The sequence below is a fragment of the Cavia porcellus genome, unplaced genomic scaffold (genome assembly GCF_034190915.1).
Source record: "Cavia porcellus strain 051 isolate PalLab524CR breed Dunkin Hartley unplaced genomic scaffold, mCavPor4.1 scaffold_21, whole genome shotgun sequence".
Classification (NCBI taxonomy): domain Eukaryota; kingdom Metazoa; phylum Chordata; class Mammalia; order Rodentia; family Caviidae; genus Cavia; species Cavia porcellus.
The window spans coordinates 48,891,377-48,903,840 of record NW_026947504.1 but is presented as its reverse complement, the minus strand read 5'-3'; positions in this window follow the sequence as shown (position 1 = coordinate 48,903,840).

Here is a 12,464-nt window from a genome sequence, read left to right as displayed (position 1 = left end):
TTATTTTTATTCTATCTGAAAATCCTATTAAATAATGAAGCATTTATATCATTTATGCTTAATACTTTTATTCATGTATTATAGTTTAAATTAACATATTAGGTGATTTATTCATTATCTATGCTATATCTTAGTTTTTGGATGATTATGTCTATTTTATTGTTTACTTTTCCCTTCAAACCTGGAAATATTCTTTAAGATTAATTTTTAAGTAAATGATTGATAGATACATAGATATAATAGAGGGAATATTGTGTATGACTTAATTAGTGTAAGTAGAAAAATGGGTGGAAAGGAAGATTATCATTTTTATAGAACTCTTAATTTGTAAGCTAATAAAAATAAAACTAATACAAGAAAAAAAATGCACATTATAATTCCTAAAAGAGACTGGTACATGAGGGGAAAAGATAGCATAGACAGAGCAAAGGACAATCACTTACTTAAATTAAATATTTAAGGGGAGCATCTTAGTAACAATATGGAATACAGATAAGGTAAATGCCCTACTTATGAAACTAAATTGTCATGAAAAAATTTATGTTGTTTTAAACCTGTGACCAATAGCTGCATTATCTGTAGTCCTGTTGGTCTGTTTCTATTTTCTGTTCTTTCTCTGGGTTTTGTTATTTTCTTTCATTCACTTGTCTGTTGGATTTCTGATTGTCTGTTTGAATTTGCAGTTCAAGAAATATTTTGCATCTTGGAATGATATTATTCTTCTTTAGAGGATTTGTATCTACTTTTGCCAGTCAGTCAGGGGCTGTGACCATTGAGAATTACATCAATCAGTGGCAGTTATTGAGCTGATTTGAAGCTGAGTCCTAAAGACAGCGTATCATTTTATGTGCAGATTTATGCCTAAATTGTCATTCTTTGGTAGTTCAACATAAATCAAGGTAAATGATTAAAAACTTTCTAATGAGTCCTTCCATTCTAGCCTCTTGCCCCAAGCTGGTTAGCCTATTACATAACTCCTCAGCCCCTCGGCCTTTCCACTCCTTAACTGGCCCACTCTTCAGGGTACAGGAATGATGAAGCTCCAGTCCTCTGTTTTGCTTCCCTGGGATGCTGTCTTTCTTATAAATTTTTACATGCTGTTTTATGCGATTTTTAAAATTTATTGCATATATGTAAAATTTTTTAAATATATTATTTCAGCAGAAAATTGATGTAAATTAAGTAGCCTATCATTCCTGACAAATAAGGCTCTTAGTATCAAGAATTTATGTTAGTCACATAAAAATAATGTTTGTATGCACATTTTCACTTTAAATAAACAGTTCTAGTCTATTTTACAAAATTACATGTGAGTTGTTGAGATGGGGATAATAAATATCTTTATGGAATATACAAAATTATTGAGGAATAAAACATTTATTTTTTATTTAGTTATTTATATTTGTTAGTATCTGTCACTAGTATGGGCCAATGCAAATAGAATTTGCATAACTTCTGTCTAAATTTCATTCATGCTTAGGATGTGTCAATGTTATAAAATTTGAAAGACATCAGGTTTTTTTTTTCTTTTTTCATTTTTCCCTTGTTTAGATTTTTGTTATTCATTGCTGCATAGTAAAACATAATACGACAACTAAGGTAGAAGATATTGCAATTTATAGCAAAGTTATTTTATTAGCTGGCGAATAATTGTTTAAATTATTTATTTTAAGATAGCTGCCAGGGTACTATTTTAATTTTGTTCTTCCATTTTAATAACCATTTAGATGATGGGATCACTTCAACAAAATTCTATATATTTCTTTACATGATATAATTGAAGCCATTTGCAGTGGTGTGAGTGTACAATCCGGCTACTCAGTAGGTTGAGGCAAGAGGGTAAGGCATAAAATGATGGTCCGTGATCATATCAATCTTTATATCAACTGTATCTTATACAAATTGGTTTTGTTTTGTAAATCATTTTTTTTCAAATGGAAAAAAACGTGAGGAAAAGCACAATATTAAGTTTTTGAGAAGCACCGCCTCTGTTATTTAAGGAGAGTTTACATCTAAATGGGAATTTAAGTATGCAATACAAATTGAAGAAAGTGAACTTTAAAGAAGATAATATAAACAAAATAACTGTTGTGTGGAATGTGGAGTGAATCTTTGCTGTCTCAAAATTTGGGAACATCTTTTCAGGACATTTCTCTTTAGCTCTTTTAGTAGCATGGTATATAATCTTGGCTACAATTTGTGATAGAAAAGATTGCTTGCCTTTTTTATTCCACTCAAAACTGGTTGCTTTTAAGAATAATATGAAGTTCCAAAGCATTTGTTTTACTTAGAAAAATGCTTTCATATACTACGTAGTAAATACACTTTTTTCAAATGTGATTGAATTGCAGTAGTTCTTGCTAATATTGCTATTTCTTTTCTAGTATTAGGTTTTGAAACTGGAATTCTTTAAAACATTGTATCTTCCTGCTCATTAGTGATGTTCTATAATATATTATGTGAGTGGTAGATTTCTGGTTACATAAAATTTAATTCTTTCCATGTAGACAATAAAAGTATGATATGAACACATTGAGACAACTTACATCACATGGAAGCAGGTGACAAATACAGCTGTTTTATTGTGGTTAAAGTTAATATTTATTTTGAAACAGTACAAGAGAAGTATTTTACAACTTTTATAGCTTCTGTGTGTTATCTTATGGATGTATATTACCAACCATAGAGCTTTCCTTACTCTTTACAGCATGCATTCTCACAGAAGTAGAGGAAGGTATTGCTTACATAAACTGTTTTTATCTGACTTAAGTCAGGAAGTAAATGTGTCTTTTAAATATTATCTAGTGACTAATTCTAATGTGGGGAACTCACAACTTCTATGTACCGCAAAATTTTCCTTCTCTATTAGGTTTGATAAAATGAGATTGAAATTGAAACCTATTGTGATTGAGACAGTATAGAATTATAGTACAAAACTTGAAATATTAGGAGAAAACTGGATATAAAAAATATACATTCGTGTTCTAGTTCTACTAGCAGGCTATCCAACTTCCAGAACATCATCCATTAGAGGTATGTAACTAATGATAGCAGTTCACATGAATTTATATTGTCGTATTAAATTTGAGAAAATTATCTAATAGTCTAGAAGACACATCCCCTATAGGGGAAATAGGTAGTCATCTTGTCATTTGTTCCTCTCTTTGATCTGTTCCCTCTTTTCTTAAGAGGGATATGATAAGTTTGCCAAAGTGATATTATAAAAATTAGGAATGGTCCTACTGTAAGGATATATAATAACCTATTTATATAGTGTGAATGAAGCAAGTGGTATTGCTACTTTTTAAAATTCAATTCCACGAAGAAAGGTAATCTCTAGCTCCCTTTGTTTTATTATTATAAAAATGTCCGTACAGTTTTAAGATTTTATATAGTTCATGGATTTTAAACTTAAATTGGATCAAGCAAGAATAGAAAGATTTAAAGACAAACCAGGAAACAGGCATGTAGTGTGATAAACAGAATTCTAAAAATGAGCAATATGAAAAACATTTATGTGTTTCCAATTAAATGACTAACCAATAATTTGCAAAATGAACCTACTAAAATTAAATATTTTATAAATTTTATGAAGTTTTTTCCTAAATAATTTATAGATGGCCACATTTATAGTTCATGTTTCATTTTTAATTCTCAAATAGCATATTTGAGATTTTATGGAAAAGAGGCAGTAATTAGAGACATCAAGATTGCTCTGGGCATGACCTATACACTATTTTAAACTGTTGTCTCTTTCTTAATGAGAGAGTGATATCTAACCCAGACCACCTAGGTAAGAACTTTGCCAAGAAAAATAATGAGATAGAAAGCACAAGTGATTTTATACATTTTTGCAATTAAAATTGAGTATCATCATTGAATGCTTTTATTCTATTTATGCAACATGTTAAAAATTTAAAGAAATGTTTTTAATTTATAATAACATATTTTTGATGTGTGTAGAATTCCAAGGGTTTTGAGATGACTTACAAGTATACGCACTTCAGGAACTATGACCATAATATTCTATAATTAATATTATTGCAATTTTTGAAGAGATCTCTGTGTCCCCCAAAGCTGGCTTGTACTCTTTGGGGATTACAAATCTTACATCCTGCATATCATTTTTGAAAGAAAACAGTAGGATCATAATCTAGGGCTGCTTATTTTTCACTTGCACATAGAACATTGTGTACTGCTGTTAGGATGTTTAAATGAATGTTATTAAAGCACAGAAAACTGAAAAGAATGATTTTAGGAATGAAATGCATTATCTCCTACTATGTGTCAGATGTTCTGTTGTGTCTATCTTTGAATATCATTTTTGTATAATGATTGTATGTTTGAATGTAACTAAACATAAAACTTAATACCAACATCATGTACATGTCTGTGAAAACCATTTGAGTTTGTAGAAGTTGAAGCTCAGTGGTTCTCAGCATTTACTGTGTAGCATAATCACTGTGAAAGATTTACAAATACTCCAGACTGTATGCCCCACTCCCAAACAACCAAATCAAAACACTACTGGAAGGCGAGATTTGATATTTTCAAAAATACTCTACAGCTGACTCTATTGTGCAGATAATATTGAGAATTACTGCAAATCTATTTAAATAAACAATACTTAATTGTATCATTCAAGCAGTAACTGCATTCGAGTATAATTTTACTTTAATTTATTCTGACAAACTCACAATTCATTCATTCATTATTCATTAAACATGCATTTATAGAATGCCTGCTAACAGGTGAGTGCTTTGTAAGATGTTGACAATTAGGGGTAAATGTTTGGGTTTTATTCTCAAAGACCATACAGACATAGCAGTAAGATGATTGCTCTATTCTGGTTTGAATCATCATTCAAAAAGTTGCATAAGTAGTTTGGATAGAAAGACAATTTCTTTTTAATTCTTTGTGATTTAAATATATTCATTTTTGGAGTATTTTTAAAACTTTGTTCTCATAATGTTCTTTGTTCATTTCATCTGAACTTTGAACGTTTAGAAAACTTTAATAATATTACCTGCATAGGCAACTGAACTAAAATGTATCATAATATTTAACATGGGTTGTTTTATTCAGTTCAAATGCACTACCCTGAAATCTTATTTAAAGCAATATGGAATTCCTGGGGCCGGGGATTTAGCACAGTGGCATAAGCACCTGCTTGGCAAGCATAAGATCGTGAGTTTAATCCCCAGTACCAAAAAAAAAAAAATTAATTCCTAAGATTCTACTATATTTCTCTGGCAGGTTTTCAAATTATATCATAGGTTAGAAATTAAAATGCATTCATCTATGTTTCAAAGATTAATATGTAATAATCAGTTGTACTTCTATACACATTTGGAAATGAATAATACAGAAGTGAAATTAGTAAATTGATTTAAAATAGTATCCAAAACAAAGCATTAATGTCTAAATTTAACAATACACAAAGCTTATGAAAACTACAAAACAATATTGAAATTGAAAAATTTTCAAATGAGTGAAAAAGCATCCATGTTTATGCATCCAAAACTTGGTATTATTAAACAGATGGTTCCCAAATTGATATATGTATTAAACACAATTTATGTTAATCCACAGCTGAATTCTTTGCAGAAATCAATAAACTGTTGATAAAATTTGAGTTATTAGAATAGTCAATCTATAAGAAGAACAATATCAAAGGACTTGCAGATCCTAATTTCAAAATATTCTATAGAACATAACATCCTCAAATCAATGTGGGTTCAGCATAACCCTCAGTAAAACATTGGAACATAATTCATAATTGCAAAATCCTCACATTTGTGTTTGTTTTGATAATGGTACCAAGAACACAGAATAGGGGAAGAAATTTTTTTCCACAAATGATCCTAGGACAGTTAGATATTCACATGTAAAAAGAATGAAGTTGGGTCTCTAACATCTGATATGAGAATTTACTCAAAATGAGTCAAACTGTAAAAGTGTACAACTTTTAGGGAAAAAAGGAATGAACTTCAATTACCTTGGATTTTACAAAGACTTCTTAGATACAATATCCAAACTACAAATAATAAAAGAGAAATAGATAAAATCTTGAGAATTCCAAATTAATTTTTCCCCAGAAGATGGCATCAAGAACGTTAAAGGACAATTAACAAAATGTGAAAGAATATTTCAATATCATAATCTGACAATAGGAATATGCTAAACACAAATCTTGTAACTTAACAACAAAACAACAACCCTATTTTTAAAACATGAGAAAACAACTTAAATAGACATTTCTTCAAAGACATACACAGTAGTTAATAAGCACATGAAAAGATGGAGAAATGTAAATCAAAACTAAAAATGTAATTTAAAAAATCACATGCCTTGTTGAAGATCTAGAGAAATTGGAGCTATCATGCACTGTTGACAAAATGTAAAAGCTTCAGTGACTTCAGAAAACTGCCTGAGAGCTTCTTAAAAGGTAAACATACAGCACTGGCATAAGATCTAGTAATTTGTATCCTTGGTATATTCACAAGAGAAATGATAGGATATGGTCATAAAACTTGAACATGAATGTTAGTATCATCATGTTCAAGATATCCAAAAATGGAAACAGAATAAATCCTCCATCAATACTGTACAAATAAAGTGTAATATGTTCATGCAATGGAACCAATTCAGCAATATAAATGAGTGAAATACATACATACTACAATAGTGATGAAACTTGAAATCATGTCTCCTATTACCTCTTCAGGATCTTTTGTTGATTTCTGTTTAAATCTAATCTCTATACAATGAAGTGTTCTAGGTTCATCCATAGGAACTCTATCCCCAATCCTTTCTTAATCCCACTCAGTTTTATTACTTTTAATCTTATCAACATGTTTGTGAAATCCATGCCTAGCCTAGTGCTCATTTTTAAACTCCAGAGCTATACATAGAGCTGCTAATACAAAACCTAAAACCTCATGTCCAGTGCTTGGTTCCTGTGACTTTTAATGATAATATATCTACTACAATGGATTACAAAATGCCCAGATTAGTAAATCATGGTTCTGGGTGTGTCTGTGGATGACTGACATGTAAGCCAGCAAATTGATGGCAAAAGACCCACCCCAGATGCTGATTAAACCAGCCAATACAGTTGTAGCCTGGATCAAATACAAAAGGGAGGAAAAAAGGAAGGTTGTCTTCACCATTATATTTGCAAGGCAGTCTCATTTTTTTAGTCTTCCAACATAGACTCACAAACAACTGTACAGTGAGATTCTAGGCCTTCAGCCTTGGACAGATGCTTTATCCCTTTTGTCCTGTGGCTTCTAGCTTCTAGGGATGAAACCCTGCTAATCCTCTACTCTACATCATGCAGTTGGCCACTTTGGACTGTCTCACCTCTCATTCTGTAAGTATACCTACATATCCTCTTGCATAATTACATAGGATATTTTCTAGTGATTCTGTTTCTCTAGAAAATCCTAAATAATACAACTCCTTATTCCTCATGCCTTTAATATGTTTTTCTTCCTATATGCTCTTCCTTATTTCAGTAAACGGCAGCTTTATATTCTATTTGTTTAGATCCAAACCTACCATATCTATTTTTTTTCTTTTTCTTACTAAATCTTGCTAAGTACTTAATATTTTCCCTATTCTGTCTTCCTAGACTAAGCCACCACCATCTTTCACTTGGATTACTGCACTAAGTATAGGTCACAGGCACATTGCCTTGATCTAGTTGACAAATAGTGAAAAAGAATTTATGATTTTGGTACTCTGAGTGCATCTTTGTTTTAGTATGACATCTCCAATTTTGATCTCTTCCACATGTGTTCCATATTTCATAATCTTGTACATTTAACCTTACTGAGAGGACTCTTTCAGTACTCTAGGAAGGATTAGCAGTATTCCATTAAGAAAGCAGGAAAAGAAATTTTAGAATTTACTTACCTTTTACATAGCACTCCAACAAGCATTTCTATATTTTATGCAGCATTTAACATCATTTTCAGCAATAGCTGGTTTTATCTGGTACATAGTGTGAGGGGTTACACTTAGATGCCCACTCTAAGCTTCCTGCACTCTTAGATGCAAAATTTTGAAAGTAGTTGGGTTTGGGGTGTGTGACAGCAATGTCAAAATTAACTAAAACATACAGTGTTTGAGAATTTTTCCTCTGGAATCTGAATATTCTGTTTGCAGGTTTACACATTCAATTTAATCTTATTCCCCAAATGTATGTCTATTATTTCCTTTCTTTCTCCATTGGTTGTTTTTCTCACTCACATACTTTTTAAAAAAATCTTTTGTGTCATTGGAGTAGAGGCTTTGGAGAACCACTAAATACATATTTTCAATCTTTGATTTGTTTATATCCTAATTATGTTTCTAATGTGTTGTAATTAAACTTTCATCTTTACCATTTAAATTGCTCTTGTTACAGCCAAAATTACTTCAGGGTTGACAATGTAGTAAACTATATCCCAGTAGCTTTCATGAAAGTTATTTATCTATTTAGTATTAAAATACTTTTAACACATATCTTTCAGGACAGCACTTAGCCACTTATCTCTGATTTTTATTCTACTTCAACAGATACTTGAGTCATATCCACAATCTTACTGACTCCTAATTTTCTTCTTTGTATAACCACGAATCAAAACATTGCATTCTTGGATTTTTCTTTTGCTATTTTTATATTAAAAGGTGTTCATTTAGTCAAGAATTTAAAAATTATTTAAAGAGTTAACTCTTACATTTACTCTAGCCCTGAATTCTCTGTTGATCATACACTTTTCTGACAGTTTTGTGTAATTGTCTATAAAACACATATATAAACATGCACACACATATGTGATATTTTCCTATTTTTACATATTATATTTTGGGTCAAAACTACCCCACAAAGTTTCACGTGTTGTTCAGGGATGAGACTTTTCAAAGGTGATTAGATCATAAGGGTGCAAATTGCATCACTGGATTAATTCATTGATGAATTTATAGCTAAAAGTGTTGCTATGAGATAAACCCTGACTGGAGGAAGTATATCACTTTTGGGCGTGTCTTTGAATGATTTATTCCTGACTTTTTCTTTTTTCTTGCTTCCTGCAACCCTGCTGCCACCAATTGAACAATTTTGTTTTGTTATGCCCTTCTGCCATATTTCTGCTATGGAGCTAGTAAACCATTGAAAATTCTGGAACAATGAGCTTCCTCTTTAAACTGTGTGTTGCAGATATTTTGTACCAGTTATGAAAATGTGACTGTATTAATTACAATTTAATTGATGGTACCTAACACATTATAGCCACAGAGGTTTAATTGGGCTTATGGTTGAGAGAGTTCAATCAGTGTTCAGCTGATTCCAAGGCAAAAATGGCATGGCAGAATGGCATTGTGTAGGAAAGATAATAATTTCATGGTGACTGAGAAACAAGCAAGTGAACAGTGCCAGAAAAGAAAAGACCAAAGAACCGAGATGGAACCCCAAAGCCACAGCTCCATGGTCTGACCTGACACACTCAGAAATAAACTTAAGTAATCCATTAGAAGGCTCTGAAGTCAATCAAGTTCACAATCAATCTTAACTGTCACAGTGACTAATACAGAAAATTGGTACAAGAAAGTAGTGTGCTACGTGACTATACAAGATCATGGTGTTCACAAGTCTTTAGAACTGTTTTGTAGGAAGAAATATTGTGAGATTTAAGCTAGAGAGGTTTTGTATACTATAAGCAGATCTAGAGGGATAGAAATGTGGCCAGTAGATACTGTCCTTCTAAGGTTCAGATGGAAAGGGGGTTTCTATTAGAAATTGGACTCAAAGCTACGTTGTGACAAGGAATTTGTCTATTTTCTGTCCTTGACCTTACAACTTTATGTGAAGCTGAGTTTATAGGTGAAGGACTAATTAATCTGGTACAGGAAACGGCAAAGGAGGCTAACATTTAAAGTGCAGTATAATGAATGTTGACTACTTTTCATCTGATTTCTAGCAATAAAAGGCACAGCAAAATGTATAGCAAAAAAGTTTGATTTTCATCTGGGCCAGAAAAAAAATCACCAGTAAAACTGGGCCAAAAGAGGTGTGGTCACTGAAGAGATTAGTGTCATCAGAATGAAATCAAGTACTTTGAAACTGGACAGAGAAAGAGTTTTTTGAGAGGCAAGTTAGAAACTGGCAAGACCACATTCGTACAGATAAAGAGTACAGAAGTGTAAATCTTTCTTTGGGAAAAATAACCCTGGACTCCTTCTCAGTAAACAATTTGTTCCCCAGGATTCATTTGACTATGCTCAGCCATCTATTGACTCATGCTGTAGACATGATTCAAGGGAGCTCAGCTACTGATGGAGCTTGCAGCAGACTCTGCAGTCATCCATGTGATTATGATTTTTTTCAGGCATGTAAATTGTATGCTCAAGGAAGCTTACACTGAGGTTGGAAAGGAAAGCCTGAGAGGATAAAATATTACAGGCTCAGAATCTTTGCATGGTATTCCTAAAAGAGCAACGTGTAAAGCTGTGAAAATTAAGTTGAAATTGCCGTGGAGTCCCCAGCAAGATAAAGATGCCAGGATTGTGGAAGGTCTGCAGAAGCAAACTTCAGGCAGTGAGCAGAGCCAGTGCAGGAGAGTGGCCGTGTGTCAAAGCAGGCAAGGACACAAGAGCAGTGCTGCTCAAGTCATGGGAAGCTCACATCTCACCATCTGTGCTCTCAATACTGGCCACACATCTAGAGGATTTAACATTTGCTTTGCTGTGTTTTAGTTTTGCTTTGGTCTAACTTCTGTTTGTGCTCAGTTTCTTACCTTTTGAAATACTTGCTCAGTAATGCTGTATTTAGGGAGTATCTAATTGTTTTTTTTACTTTTATAGAAACTCACAAGTAGGAATTAGATTTGATTCTCTGGAGCAATAGGGTACTTCAACTTTTTTTTTTTTTTTTTTTTTTTTTTTTTTGTCTTTTTCCTTTTTATTGGTACCTGGGATCGAACTCAGGACTGCTTGCTTGCAAGGCAAGCACTTATGCTACTGAGCTAAATCCCCAGACCCCGGTACTTGAACATTTGAGCGAAGTTAGAATCGCAGAGGTTTTGGAACTCTGACATTAACCGAATGGAATCTGCCAAAAGCCAATAGACTCAGCATTTTAGGGCAAGGAACAGAATGGTATGTGGTTTCTCATAGATTTAGAAGTAGAGCTTTTAAAATATGATTAGATTATACCTTAAAAAACCTCAGCAAAAACTTAATCTGTTCATGTGCTCATAACTAAATATGCTATTACCAAATGTGGCCCAATTGGATGAAGCAGTTCAGGATTTTTGCCTTTGAAGAATATGGTCCTTGCTTTCCACCACCTCTTCCTCTGGTCTGTCATTCTCATTTTAAGGTGAGCAAATGTTCACTGCCATTTATTTCTGTCTTTGATCAAGCTAATCATGAACTGAAACCTCTGCAAATGAGGCAAAGACTTTTTTCCTTAAAGTTGTGTCTGTCAGTATTTTGCCCTTGGAACACGAAGGTGTCCAATTACCTTTGATAGTTAACTTATAAGTTAAATGCAATAAGAAAATGATAAGCATATCTAATACTAAGACAAAGCAATTATGAAAATAAAGTTTATAAATTTGCACTTTGGGGCCACTGTGACGTAAAATGAGGTTTTCTGGCAAATGAGCACTGTGCTACTGGGACCAACTGAGAGGTCACTAAATGGCTTCACTGGGTGATGGCACTGGAGAGTGAACAAGGGAGTGAGTCATCGCTAGTCCTCAGGATGACATTCAACTTAAAAGTTATGAATTGCTTATTTCTGGAATTTTGTACTTAATATTTTTCAGATTGTGTCTGCCTGCAGATGCCTAAACACACAAAACTGGAGGTCTAGATAAAGTTGGACTACTATATTCAAAATGTAATGTTGATTTAAATACCTGAACATGCTGTAAGTCCTCATTTCCCAGTGGAGTCAGTCATAGTTAATCTTCTGCTTAACTCCTTCATATTGGTTCTCAGGTAAGATAACGCATAGTCACCATAAACTGCGTGGCCCTTGTTCATCCAGACACTGATATGCTTTTAAATCTCAGGCCGCTGTATTTCCCTTCATCTCACTTTTATTCTTTTCTCAATGCCGCTGCATTTAGTGCTATGAGAGGGACAATTGAATACGCAGATTACCTTCTCTTTAACAATTCTTACTATTTTTAACACAGCAGTCACTTACTTGACACTTCGTTCTCAGTCTGTTTCTTTTTTTAACCATTTTTTATTTTCTTCATATCATGTCTCAATCCTACCTCATACCTATTATCTATCCCCAGCTAGCTTTCTTCATTGCATCATCTGTTTTATTTTGATAAATGTATCTCTCGTCCTTAACACATTTGATCAAATAAAAGAAAGAATGAATGGATACATCGTACAGTGAAGAAAAAATAGTGATTAAGGGATTTGACTTGACACTGAGTCATTTGAACAGTCAAGTA